The sequence below is a fragment of the Lissotriton vulgaris genome, chromosome 3_1, assembly GCF_964263255.1.
Source record: "Lissotriton vulgaris chromosome 3_1, aLisVul1.2, whole genome shotgun sequence".
Lineage (NCBI taxonomy): Eukaryota > Metazoa > Chordata > Amphibia > Caudata > Salamandridae > Lissotriton > Lissotriton vulgaris.
In genome coordinates, this window is record NC_141689.1 from 840520003 (window position 1) to 840532553 (window position 12551).

Sequence of the window (12551 nt, forward strand, 5' to 3'; positions counted from 1 at the left end):
ACACTACATTTTTTCCTTCCAAACATTGGTCACAGATTATGCAACCCCACATTTATGGTTGCCCGATGCTCTCATGCCTTCAACAGTGTTTTGTCTTGCTACACTTGTTTCTCTATACCTGTCAATAAGTTCTTTCCTTAGATTATTATTGCGTTTAAATGCAAAGATGGGACGATCTATATAAATCTCTTCATCATCATTCAGAATTCCTCAATTGGAATTAATGATGTTTTTAATCTTGTTGCTTATGCTCGAAATTTGACTCACAAAAACTATTTTCTCTGTCTTTTCTATATTATGATTCTTTGTATTGGAATTACTGATCATACTGTCTTGGTAATAAAACCTGGAGCGTTTAAAATAGTGGTTTATTTGTTTCTTGGGGTAGCCTCTATCTTTTAATTTTAATTTCAGATTGTCTGAATGTTTACAAAAGTCTGTCAATGTGGAACAGTTCCTTCAAAGATGAAGGAATTGTCCATAAGGTATATTGTCTTTTTGAGCTTTAGGATGGTAGCTGGTATAGTGTAATAATGTACTTTTATGGGTGGGTTTGGTATAAAGTTCCACCTCTAATTTACATTCTACATCCTCAATCTGTAAATCCAAGAAACTCACAGAGCATCTACTGTGGTTGGCAGTGAATTTTAGATTGACATCCCCCAAAAGTGAGCCATGTTAAAAACTCATTGAAAAGGTCTTCAGATCCATTCCAAATAAACAAAATGTCATCAATGAACCTGCACCAGTTTGTCACGTTTTCAAAAAAGCGGGCAGCCTCGTGGAAGACATGTCAGTCTTCAAATTGGTTCACAGAAAGTGAGAAACCCAGTTACACCCTTGAGGGCTTGGGTAGTTAAGTGAAAGGGTAGAGAGGCCTTCAAGGGATTTGATTCAAAGAAGAGATCAGTTATTCAATTGACTTTTGGGTTAAAGTTAAATAACCTAATGTATAAATCATGTAGTTAAATACACACAATCAATTTATGCAACACATAAAAACATGTAGACATATAAACAACAAAACACAAAGGTGTATCAAAAAAAGAGCTTTATCAAAAAGTTCATTAAGTCAGCAATAAATCAAAGAAGCAGGTAAGGAGATGCTGATATGAAAAGCCTAATAGCAAATAATCAATAATACAGCAAAACCTAGAAAGAACATCTATCTCAAGATACAAAGTGAATCAAACACTGTAGAGATAAGATGAAGGTCGACGTTTCGGTCTCTCTACAACACAATTATCGAGACCATCTTCAGGACTGTTGTCATTAAAACACTGCTATGAGCTGTGCTGTAATCCAGATTGAATGAAAAACCACACTGTTGGTCTCAAGACAAAGTTAAGCGTTGGAAACCTGGACGAGATTCCTCTGTAGGGAACACAATCGTCCCGTAGGTGAAAGCGCCACGGATACACTGGTAGATAGATATTGGATGGTGAATGGCTCAAACCATGAAGGAAGCTTAAACAATCTCTATGGTGTGGAGCTTGGGGACCAAGGAGCCTTTTTTAGCATAGAATATTTGTGTCCACAGATATGGGATCTTGTAAGCTGGTGCTGTTATCCAAATGATGGTTAATAGGCGCTTGACAGCTTCGGTTCTATATTTTACTGGGATATAGAAGTCAGGTCAAAATCAATTTGACTGGAAACACGGGGAAAGCCGAGTGCATAAATTGATTGTGTGTATTTAACTACATGATTTATACATTAGGTTATTTAACTTTAACCCAAAAGTCAATTGAATAACTGATCTCTTCTTTGAATCAAATCCCTTGAAGGCCTCTCTACCCTTTCAGTCTTCAAATTGGCCAACATATAAACAGGCCAGACTGGGGGCACATGTGACCCCCATACTAGTCCCCTTAAGTTGAATGTACAGGTCCTCCTTGAAAATGAACATATTTTTTTTAATACTAATTTAAAATATTCTAAAATAAACTCGGCATTTTTTCCTCTACACACAGAATCATCACCCAGGATTTCTTGAACAACTGCAATAGTGTCATCCTGGGGGATGTTGGTGTAGAGGGCTTCAATATCAAGGGTGAGTAGTATTTGAGAATGTTTATTGAAAATAAGTCCCTCAATGATATTGGTCACATGGGAAGAGTCTTTGATACAAGACCGCTGGGCTTGTACTACTGATCCTAAAAAGATGTTGATATATTTACTTAGTGGTTCTAAAGGTGAACGGATGCAACTAACAATGGGCCTAAATGGGGGGTCGGTCTCGCTTTTGTGGATCTTTGGTAGGCCATAAATATCCTTATTTGAGTTAAAAATGTATATTCACTCTCTGTGATAAGTTCATTTTCTTTATCTGAGGATAAAAGACTAATCACTTTAGTTTTCAGTCTTAACCAGCATCTCATAGGGACCTTAGAATAATGTTGGTCTATGTTAAGCAAGTTCAAAATCCTCTGTTCATAGCCCGGGGTGTCAAAGATGACAACCCCACCACCAATGTCTGCAGGTTTGACAGTAATTTGTACATCATTCTTAAGCGATACCATGGCTTCCCTGTGAGATTTGCTCATATTATTGTTTATGGGTGGGGCACTGTCCCAGATGTTACGTATTTTGGACTCAACTGTTTGTTAAAAATCTCCAATGTTCTTACTGACCATACCAGTATTTGGAGTAAAAGTAGATATTGGTCTTAAACCAGTATTACTACTATCAATGGGACAATCTCTAGTTTCAAAGAAACGTTTCAGTCTTATTTTTAGAAAGAATGATTTCAGATATTTTTGTAACATAAATGTATTAACGTAAGTCGTGGGTGTAAAACTAAAACCTTTTTCTAAGACTTCTAATTCTGATTTATTAAGTGTTATTTTAGAAAGATTAATAATCGGGAATTTATTCAGTGCCAATATCTCTGGTTCGTGGTCTAGAGGTCTGGAGGAATTCCTCTTGAGGAGGAGTTCTCAAATATTGTCCTCTTCCATAGCTCCTGTTGTTTGTATGCCCCTTCTGGGGGGTTGGTCTAAAAAAAGAGGAAGTAGAGGTACTTGGTCCATATTCCTGATTCTGGCGATTACCACCATGTTCAGGTCTAGTCGTGCCCTCATCTTCACTACTAGAACCAGATGTTTCTGAGAACGTAATACGTTGTCTGCTGCCTCTTGAAAAAACTGGTTGATCGGTCTGGATAAGTTTTTCCTAAGGTTAAGGATTTTTCCCCATTTGTCATTATTTCCTGAGAGTATGGTTACTTTGTTACCAGTTTTAGTACTCATATTTATAATCTTATTAAATTGCTCTTCGCTGAACCCAAATGTTTGATTGGGTCCATAATGCCAGAATGTCACATATAACTCGTAAGACTGACAGAGGTAAATATACCCTCACAATGAGGTTTTAACAAAAAAACTATCCTCCCCAGCCCAATAAATGTCTACAGATACTTGGCTTTGCCAAAGTTTATAGTTCTTTCCGCACTTTTCAGAGATAGTGGCACCCCTAACACAGCTGCTAAAAAAGGTTCAATCACTTTCATGGTCTCCAGATGCCAATCAGGTATTGCAACTTTTGAAAACTAAATTCACCACTGCATTAATTCTTCAGCATCCCAATCCAGACCAGCCCTGTTACGTCAAAACCGATGCTTAGCAGGTAGCTGTAGGAGGATCTTTCTCTCAAAAGAATCCAAGAACTGGCCACATTCATCCCATAGCCTTTGATTCCAAAATACTTCCACCAGCGCAGCAAAACTATATATTGGCTCAAAGAGAACTTCTGGCAATAAAACTGATATTTACTCAATGGAGGCAGGGAGCTAAACATACAGTCCCAATATTCCCAGATCATAAAAATGTACAATTCTTTAGATCCTTTAGGGCTCTTACCCCCCGTTCTAATGAGATGGCTGCATTTCTTTAGTGGGTTAAATTTCATCATCAACTATCACACAGGGACCAAGCAGTTACAGTCTGATGTTCTTTCTAGACTGGGATATGCTTATCTCCCCATTCCACAGCAAAGTCCCCTACTATTATTCCCCTGGCAAAAGATAGTCGCAGTCAGCGAGGGTGACACATTTATGGTGGCCGTTTACATTAGGAATATAGCAGCTATAGGACAAAGAATGGATCAAACCACCTAACCATACTATCACAGACAAGCTGTTCCTTCACAGTCAGAAATTGTACATCTCTACTCTAGATTTAAGACATCAGGTAATTCAATAGAATCATGACACAGCATTAGTAGGGCACCCAGGTAAAATGAAAACCCTAAGTAACTGTCAAAAATCCTTCTGCCGGAACAACATGCGGAAGGACATACAAGAATACGTATCTGGTTGTTCAACTTGTGCATGAAACAAGAGCACTCACCCTGTGCCTGCAGGCTTATTACATCCTCTGCCTACACCCCCAGTTTCTTGACACACCATTAGTCTGGATGTTATTACTAACCTTCCAGCATCAAATACTTTCACTACCATTTTAGCAGTTGTGGAGATGTTATCAAAAATGTCATATTTCATCCACCTCACAAAGCTACCCAATTCGGCAGAATTTAGTAAAATATTCATTGATCATACTGTAAGACTACATTGTCTATCGACTAAAATAATCTCAGACTGCGGAGTTCAGTTCCAATCTAAATTTTGGAGCACACTCAGTGATAAGTTAAGAACAGAGGTAGCCTTATCATTGGCCTTCCACTCACACACCGATGGGCAGACTGAATCGGTCAACCAATCCCTAGAAACTACACTAAGATGCTTACTATCCACGTACACAGGACAATGGGATCAGGCCTTACCTGTAGATGAATTCACTTATAAGTACATCCTCCACTCAGCCATAAATTTTACACCCTTCTTCTTCATGTCAGGACAACATCCTTGGTCCCTTCCCATTGATATATCAGGACTTTCTACTACAATACCTTCACTCACAGAAAGATTAGACCAACATGAGATTAAAAAGCATGCTAGGACAAGTTTGGCAAAAGCCACATTGGTCATAAAGGCACAAACTGACAAGAATAGAACCCCATCACCTATATACAAGGAAGGAGGGTATGGTTATCAATATTACACTTATAACTAAAAGGCCCAAGGAAACTGCAACCATAGTTTATAGGTAGCTATGACATTATCAAGATAATTAATCCAGTCACCGTCAATCTACGGCTACCCCCTGATCTACCTAGTGTTTCAAATTTAATTGATCAAGCCATACCACCCCGCCACAAGTTAGAATATTCCACCCCCACCCATTCTGATTAATGGTCAACAAGAGTACGAAGTTCACAGTATCCTGGACTCTAAACAATCTTAGGGAAAACTATATTACCTAATAGACTGGAAGGGTTATGATCCTTCAGAGCATTCCTGGTAATCAATGTCTTTGTTGCATGCCCCCCTTCTGGTGAGACAGTTTCATGCCCTCCATCCCACCAAACCACGACCTGTTAGAATGCCTTTGGGGGGGGCAATGTCAGAATCCCTGCCACAACTCACCTATCTTGACTATCACAGTATACTGGCATGACCTTTATCATTACTCCAAAAACCTATGAATGAACAAAATTCTTGTACCCTAACTTTTGACCATATTACATTCTTTTGGAAATAGCTAGATGCAGCTGGTGGATCTCCGGTTTGTTCAAAAAGGCTTAATAGCTTTTACAAAAATTTTACCATGCATATGCAAGGTCAGGTTTCAGGCACCACAGAAAAATCCAAAAAATCCACCAGAACGAGCAACAAGCAACTGGCATGGATGACCTCAAAGGGAACCTTCTGAAAGACAGCCCTCATCATAATAATCCTCTGCATCTGTTCCTTGCTCTAAGCAATTACAATGAAACCTTTGTGAACATTCTAACACACCTTCTAGAAGACTGCCTCATGAAATTAAATATCTGCACCTGTTCCTTGCTCTAAGCAATTAGAATTTAACCTTTGTGAACATTTTAAAACACCTTCTAGAAGACAGACTCATCAAAATAATCATCTGCACCTGTTCCTTGCTATAAGCAGTTAGAACGCAAATGTTGCGAACATTCTATAACACCTTCCAGAAGACAGCCTTATCAAGTTAATTATCTGCACGCACCGGTGCCTTGTTAAGAACAATTAGAATGTGACCATTATGAACGTTCTAAAGCAGTCTCATTTAAACATTTAAAAACCGTCCACACTCCACCCTTCGCTTAGCCTCTTAGCCTGCCACTTAACTGTTTCCCGGTTTCCAGGACTCTGTCTTGCCAGTTCTTGGGATCCTCCCGCTTTGACCTCACCGTAAAGAATGTCCTGAATCAGTCTCACACCTAGATGGAAAAAAGAACAGGAATGAAAGGAGAGATACATTAACAGACTTGATTTTAGTACGTGCTGAGCTCAGTCGCAACTTTGTGGGGCAAAGAAAGGTAACTAGTATTTTTGTTCAACTTGTACATACTGTTTGCAGGGCTCTTCCAGAGAGGACTTGGGTGGAATTAAACCCATGCACATTTTTTTGTAGGTTTGATGCTGAAATCATACTCACTACAGTTACGAACATGTTGATAAAGAAGCCTCTATGGACAATCTAAATGAAAACAAAACAACAGCAAAACTAAAGGTTGGTTGAGATTTGAAAAGTTTTCGTAAGGTGATACCTTAGGGGATAGGATTAAAACTAGACTAAAGCCTTAATATGTGTTATTTAGAGGTACCATATATGCCAGTACCATTCATCAGATTGGTGTGAATGCCTGCTGCAGTGTTGCTGTTTTGAGTAGACGAGCCTCAGCATATTTGACTCTAGATGCTCTTTCCATCCCAACCCTCTTCCCCCTGAGATTTGCCACTGGAGCAGTGTCTCCTCCTATAACCTGAGGGCAAGTCTAGGGAAAATTCAGGAACTAGCGTCGTGCCCCATTGAAATTATCTGGGATCCAGGTACGTGGTTTATGACAATGTGCTTCTCTGACATTTACTACTAATACATATTCCTATATGTGTGGGCAGATCTGCATTGGGCAGAGATCTCCACATATACCTGTAAGCAGGATGGTTTTTGTGCAGGAAGGCACACTTTCTTGCAAAAAACAAACCCCTGAGGCATTTCACTTTTTCTATGTGTGCCATTTTCTGCTTTCTATGTGTGCTACAGAATTCAGCACACATAGAAAGAGGAAAACACAAAGAGAAATAAACATATTTCTCCTCATCATGCCTCCTCCAGGATGTGTAGCATTTTGACACATTCCTAGTTCTACCAGCAATGGTAACTCTGGGATTTCACCCAAATCCATGTATGCAAGGAACACCCACGCACCACTAATGGAATACGTCCCTGGGGCAAAGTAACATAACACAGCGATTTGTGCAGCATTGCGTTGCTCCAGATTTATCAAGCCACTCAGGGCCTGGCAAGGGATCCTTGCACGCCTTGATAAATCTAACTTAAGAGTTGTGTCACTCTTGTGCCACATTGTGTAGCACTAGGGCAACACAACTCATTGATATATGTGGCCCCAAACCTTTCCCACAGCTAAACGGTGCAGCCAGGTATGTGGTTTGAACGTCTGTCCTAAACAGAGCTAAATTATCTAAATATAGGCTTCATCAGCTTAGTAAAACTAGGAGTGAGATGTACGTTCTGCGCATACAACATTATACATTAACTACACATATCTTGTAAATGGTTCTCTGTTGCTAATTTTCCACGTTTTGTTGCCGTGGTCATAGACAATAGCAGATAATTCGGCATTTTCGGTGATCCTCATTGCACCCACAAATCCCCCGACCCACACCAAATGCATGACTGATGGTTTCACAATACAGTCAAAAAGATATCAAATTGACACCCGTTTTAAAATAAACAAATGAATACACTGCACTTTGGCAGGGAGATCTTTTATGATCTTGGATATTTTTTTCAAAGTCAAAGGTAGACTAAAAAAATCAAAATTCTGAACGTGTGAAAAACGAAAACATCATTACTGTGGGCCAATGAAAATGCAAGGATGCGCTTAGTTCATAGCGTTAAATACTTTCTGTATTCTTTGTCTGCTATGGCAATTACACGAAGATATAACAAACTATGAGTGAATCAAGCAACAGTGACATGAATATCATGAAGTATGCATGGGCAGCAAGAAGTTCAGTTCGGAAGGATAAAGAAATCTTAAAACGCCCTGTTGGCTGTTTTCTTAAATCAATTTTATCTCAATTTTCGCACTTGAATAATTACCAGACAACAATCCAATTAAAGCCTTAATCCTATTTGCGATAAAAAAAATGTCAAATGGGACCTGCTTACATTTTCTGACTAGCATTAAAATGATTAACAATTTATTAAATTCAGCTTTGCATGAAACTATCCCCTTAACATTTTTTCTGACTTGGAACTTTTCAGACAATTTAGCTCTCTCCGCGCGTTTTATTCTTTGGAGACCTATTTTCTGAAGGATGTCTCTTATGCCCTGCTTTGGAAAAAAATAACACCTTTTAAACTGCTAGGAACCTAGTAGTGTTCACAGCAGAAGAAAACACGACGACATGAGAAGGTGTAATGCACAATCGCCAAACCCAATTAAAACTGATTACTTTCTGCATTAGTTTCAGTTATTATAGCTTGTAATTAGCACAGATGGTAGAGGCTGGAGCTGGTCTGTGTAAGCTGAGCTGGTAACACTAGCAGTGTCTCCGACACAGACAACGGCAGGTTGAGCTCTCAAGGGACTTGAGCGTTAGAAAATAAACCATTGCACATTTCAAAGTAGCAGCAGAGGGCAATGCAGAAGGAGGTGCAGTCACTAGAATTCACAACATTTCCCAGTGTATCTTTTAAACAAAGCCAACCTGCCCCTCGGTCTGTTTGTCAGACAGGCCAATTTCAAGGAACAATCAAAACTTTAAGTAGTAACTGACAAGGCCAACTAGCTCCAGAGACATATAAATCAATCAATCAATCATTGCATTTATGTAGCGCACTACTTACCCGGAGGGTCTCAAGGCGCTGGGGGAGGGGGATCTGCTACTGCTCGAACAACCAGGTCTTGAGTTGCTTCCTGAAGGCGAGGTGGTCCTGGGTCAGGCGGAGGTGGGTGGGGAGGGAGTTCCACGTCTTGGCGGCGAGGTAGGAGAAGGACCGTCCCCCTGTGGTGGCTCTTCGGATGCGGGGGACGGCGGCGAGGGCGTGGCTGGTCTATCGAAGCTGGCGTTTGGGAGCGTAGAAGTTGAGGCGGCTGTTGAGGTATCCTGGGCCTTGGCTGTGTAGAGCTTTGTGTGCGTGGATGAGGAGACGGAAGGCGATTCTCTTGTTGACCGGGAGCCAGTGCAGGTCTCTCAGGTGTCCGGAGATGTGGCTGCGACGGGGGATGCCCAGGATGAGTCGTGCTGAGGCGTTCTGGATCCGCTGGAGTCTCTTCTGGAGTTTGGCGGTGTTTCCGGCGTAGAATACAGTGGTAGGAAACCAAAAAAGAAAGGCACAATAAAAAGTAAATTCGAATTATACTTAGATGAACATTTCTACATATCAAAGCATTTCCAGGTTGTAAGTCCCACAAATAAGGTGGCTGACACTCCTAAATACACCTATAAAACAACATCATGGAAGATGTCTGGGCATCCTATGAGGTAAAATGTGTAATTGTTCGGAGTGGTAGGTGACAATGGGCAATTATCACTGTGGCATTGTAATCCAATGTGTTTTCTGTCTCCAGACCCTGTGCTTCAACCAGTGAATGGCTTTAATGTGTTACATCCTGCCGACTTACTAAGGGCCTCATTTAAAGTCACCTCAGTAATTGAGGGGCATATTATAAAGACAGGTGATACAATTGTCGCCGCTTTAGCGGCAGAAAACTGCCGCTAAAACGGAGCTAATGACCTTGATACTATGCTCTATGGAATCCCAGTTCAAGCCCATATTAGATGTCCTTCACATCTAACCTGAGCTTCAAATGGAATACCATAGAGCATATTATCAAGCCCATTATCGCCGTTTTAGCGCAGTTTTCTGGCGCTAAAGCGGTGATAATTTTATCACCTGTCTTGATAATATGCCAATAGATTCGGAGATGTATTGGACGTTACTGGCCCCAACGTGATTACATGTTTTGGTGTCTCACCTAGAGATTTTATAAATAGCAGAATTCTTCAGAAACACCCAGGGAAATCGTGCTGGAATTGCTGCAGAAACACCTGATCTCGCATGTTATTGCTGAACAAAGAATTCATATTTCTAACCTGGGGATGTATCGATCATGTTATCCATAAGGTGGCCTGGGGGAGATGAATGGGCGGAAATACCTCATAATTCCGTTATTAATGCCCAAGATTCTTTTTACACATAATTTTCTTTTTTTGACCCCTTCCTCCAGTTAAAATTGCATGTTACTAGAGATGTGTGCCCGATTTTTCAGTCAGTAGATTGTTCAACATTTGCCAAGCGGGTAAATTATGCTTGAAGGCAGATGGAAGAAAGATAACTGATATGGCAGGGCTTAATTAGTAAAACATTTTTACTGCCAAGACCCTAATCAGGGGCCACTGCAACTTGCACCTCCCATTGCCCCAGCCAATGTTACCAATGAGGGTACTAGCACCACTAATACCCATCACTCTCCTACAAGTTTGACAATCCAGACTATTCCAAGCCCTAAACGCTATAAGGATATCTTGGGCGGCAGGTTTTAGTCATTTAATTGAATATTGAAATAGTAAACATCTGTTGCTGTACTCATCTCTAATTCAGGCAAACAGTGCCACCTTAAGGCAGATTGTCATATGTGCTGGTGTTGACAAGTAATTGGCGCACAGCACCAAAAACTACGGCCTCAAATTAAGCACTGGATATGTCAAATATATACAGACTGTTCCAAAGTTAAGAAATAACTAGAACTTGTCATCATAGTTAAATAATAAAAAAATGAGCTACTTAGAAGTCTCGTTACATCATCATGCTTTATAGTTTCTGAAAGGGCCTGCCAACATGAACACATGTTTTTAGAGCGTTTTTGAATCATTATCTTTTATTTGTTACATAATATTGGAAAAGATTTAGTAATATACAAAATACATTATTTACCTACCTACCCAACTAATGTGTGGCATCCATAATAATGCCCCTGCATGGCAACTGCTGTGCACCTGCAGTGCTGTGCATGTGGTGGCAATGGGCATTAGTAGTTCGGGGTCTTATTTTCATCATAGAATTTGCTTCCACTCACTTTGCTCCAATTGCTGCAATGTTTTCCTGAGCATTCGGGTGGGAATGGGCGGGGTGCATTGGTGTATTTTCTAAGGAAAGCCTTCGTATAACAGTGTATGCTGCCCACATAGAATCTGGGAAATCTGGTACGAGCCCCCGCCTTGGTGCAACATCTTGCAATTCCGAGCAAACATTTAAACTCCCTCGACCAGATTTACTTGGCTTTTCTTTGCTCAAGGAGATGCAGGGTAACTTAAAGACTTATTTGAGATTTTCAAAGCCATGCAAGGTGTAATGTGTGTGATTTGCATGGCTTTGTCGAGAAAGGCAATGCTTGTGCATCGTTGCGTTACATTTCCTTGTTGTAGACGTTTCATGGTTGGAGCATTGGCGTTCCCATGCATACATCAATGGATTTCATGCAGATTTACTGTGGTTTGTAACGTTGGAATTGCAATAAATTATATTTCTAGCAGAGAGAGGCATAAGAATGAGAAATGTATTAGTTTCTCCTCGTTGCCTTCTCTTTCTATGCGTGATGCGTTCTGCCTCATGATTGTTTTGTGCAGGTAGGTATTCCTTCCTGTACAAAACAATCCTTCCCTTACTGCACACACCCATACACCATAGTGCAAGGGTGCTTGTATTGGTGAAGGGGAGCCACAGGTGCACTAGTGTTAGGAGAGCACTGAAGACTGTCATAACTTAGCAAATCTGGGGCTCTTAAGCTGCCTCCCATTTGCGCAATGCAGCGCAGCAATTTGTCTCGTTGCACTGCTTTGCGTGAATTCTTTGTTAATCTGCCCCATTTGCCCAAAAAAAATAACATTGTCTAATGTAATCTGGTGCTCATGTAAAGTGCCCAGGTGCCCTTGGGCCAAGTTCGAACTACATAAAAAGGCAGGGGTCAGGGCTAAATATGCTATATAGACAGTTAGAATTTTATTTTCTGTATCCTTGACTGCTTAACCATGTACCTACAAAACTCTTCATTATAAAGTTGTGCTAGCAATTAAAACGCTTAGTTAGAACTTTGTTGTTCACAGTCAGGATGTTGATTTTCTGTTCATTTACTTGTCACCACTGTGCTGCCAGGATGCTTAATGGGCCGGCAACGCCACTGTCCCACACACTGTGTTGACTTTCAGCATAGAGAACTAATGATGTACACAGTGTATTCACATACTAGATATTTGTGTGACAGGGAATTAAATAGCTAAGCTATTTATAAGTGCAAAACTGTTATTTCTCCAGTTTTACAATATTTCACACACTGAAGTATGACAGAAACACCCGCCATCTGGTTCTATAGTAATTTGACGTTAAGCATATCATTAATTTTCAGGCACATTTAAATAACTCAGCCCTTAGGAGCATGCT